Below are 2,044 nucleotides of genomic sequence, written 5' to 3' on the forward strand. Positions count from 1 at the left end.
CTCTGCTGCCCAGGATGGAGTGCGGTGGCACAATCTCGGCTCACCACAACATCTGCCTCCCGGGTTCAAGCGATTATTTTGCCTCAGCCTCCAGAGTAGCTGGGATTACAGGCACCCACCACCATGCCTGGCTAATTTTTATATTTTCAGTAGAAACAGGGTTTTGCCATGTTGGCCAGGCTGGTCTCGAACTCCTGGCCTCAGGTGATCCACGCACCTCGGTCTCCCAAAGTGCTGGGATTACAGGCATGAGCCACTGTGCCTGGCCTTGGAAAGCTATTCTACTCATCCTTTCCATCTATGATGCACCAGCCAGATCCTGTTCAAGGAAGGACTTGCTGCCCCGGCTGCTAGGAATTCTATAAGTGGATAATCCTTAATTGGCAGCCCCTTCAAGGATTGCCTCAGCTACAGAGAGCTGCTTTGTTCAAGTTCACTTCCCTCCTAGATGAAACTCACATCTAATGACCAATGCAGGCATATAAGTATCTGGACACTTTGACCCAAGAGCATCAACTTACAACTCTGCAAGGCTATTCCATCTTCAGGGCTCCTTGTATATCCTTCTAGATGTGTATCACAACTGGGTTTCTTCCTCTGAGTAGTTCTTTCTCCTTCCTTCCATAAGTATTGTACCCAAGTACTGAACTCCTTAATAAGTAACCTGCACACTGAACTCCAAATCAGAGTCTGCTTCCAAGGAAACCCAACCTGTGACACCACCACACTGGTTATTTCTTTGAGACAGGCTGCTCTTTCTTTGACCTATCCTCCTGGTGAATACCTAATGATCCCCTAAGAGTCAAAACAAGAATAACTTCATCTATTAACCTTTCCTTGAATTTTCTCCTTCACTCAACCCCAACCAGTGTAGTTCATAATTGCATAATCCTTTTGTGCTGCCATTATGTTTTGTAGAAAACTAGAAAATTCTGCCAATATAGTAATAACAAAGTATAACATTATTCATTTATCTGCCTGTATCTCTTAATTAGACCTTGTGCTTCTTCATATGAGAATCTATATCTCACATGTCTTTATATCCCCACAATATAACACAGTTACTGGCCCATTATAGGGCACAATGACTACTCATAGGATTATAAATTTCAGTGGAGAATTGGGGAATGATATTACAGGTGGAAAGGATAACTTATAAAAAGGTATCAAGTCATGGCAATGCATGATATATTAATGTATCAGTTAACAGTCTTTCATTCAACAAATATTTTTGAGTACCTACTATATAACAATCACATTTTGTATGGGGCAACATGAGATGAACAAGACGGATATAGCCTCAGCCCTTATAATTGATCAAAGAAGACAGACATTCAATAAGGTATTAAAATAGTTTTAAGTATTAAGAAGGAGAAGTACAGGGAATTATGTGATTACATAGCAGGATGGTCTGATCTAGCCTAGGAGGCTTAAAAGAAGATTTAACAGAATAACTATTTTTTAAAGCTGAGGCCTTACTAGTAAGTAATAGCAAGGTGAAGGTTGGAGAAGAATGAATAAAGAAGATGAAATACCACGGCAGGCGGATTACCTGAGGTCTGAGGTCAGGAGTTCAAGACCAGCCTTGCCAACATGAGGAAACCCTGTCTCTACTAAAAATACAAAAATTAGCTGGGCATGGTGGCAGGTGCCTGTAATCCCAGTCACTTGGGAGGCTGAGGCAGGAGAATGGTTTGAGCCTGGAAGGCGGAGATTGCAGTGAGCCAAGATCTCACTACTGTCCTCTAGCCTGGGTGACAGAACAAGACTCTGTCTCAAAAACAAAAACAAAAAAAGATGAAAAAGCATGTGTCAGGACTCTAGACAGCAAAGAGGATGACATATTCGAAGACAAGAAAGAAGACTAGAAATAAAGAACAAGAACCAGCATTAGAAAGGAAATTTAGAGCCAGACTATTGGAAAATGATTACTAATGGTCACACATTAAAATTTTATTTGGGAAAAATCTGCATCTATTGAAAATAATTTATTCAATCATGAACATGATTATCTGCTGCATTGGTGATAAATTAGAATAAAGAG

This window comes from Macaca thibetana, chromosome X (genome assembly GCF_024542745.1).
Source record: "Macaca thibetana thibetana isolate TM-01 chromosome X, ASM2454274v1, whole genome shotgun sequence".
Lineage (NCBI taxonomy): Eukaryota > Metazoa > Chordata > Mammalia > Primates > Cercopithecidae > Macaca > Macaca thibetana.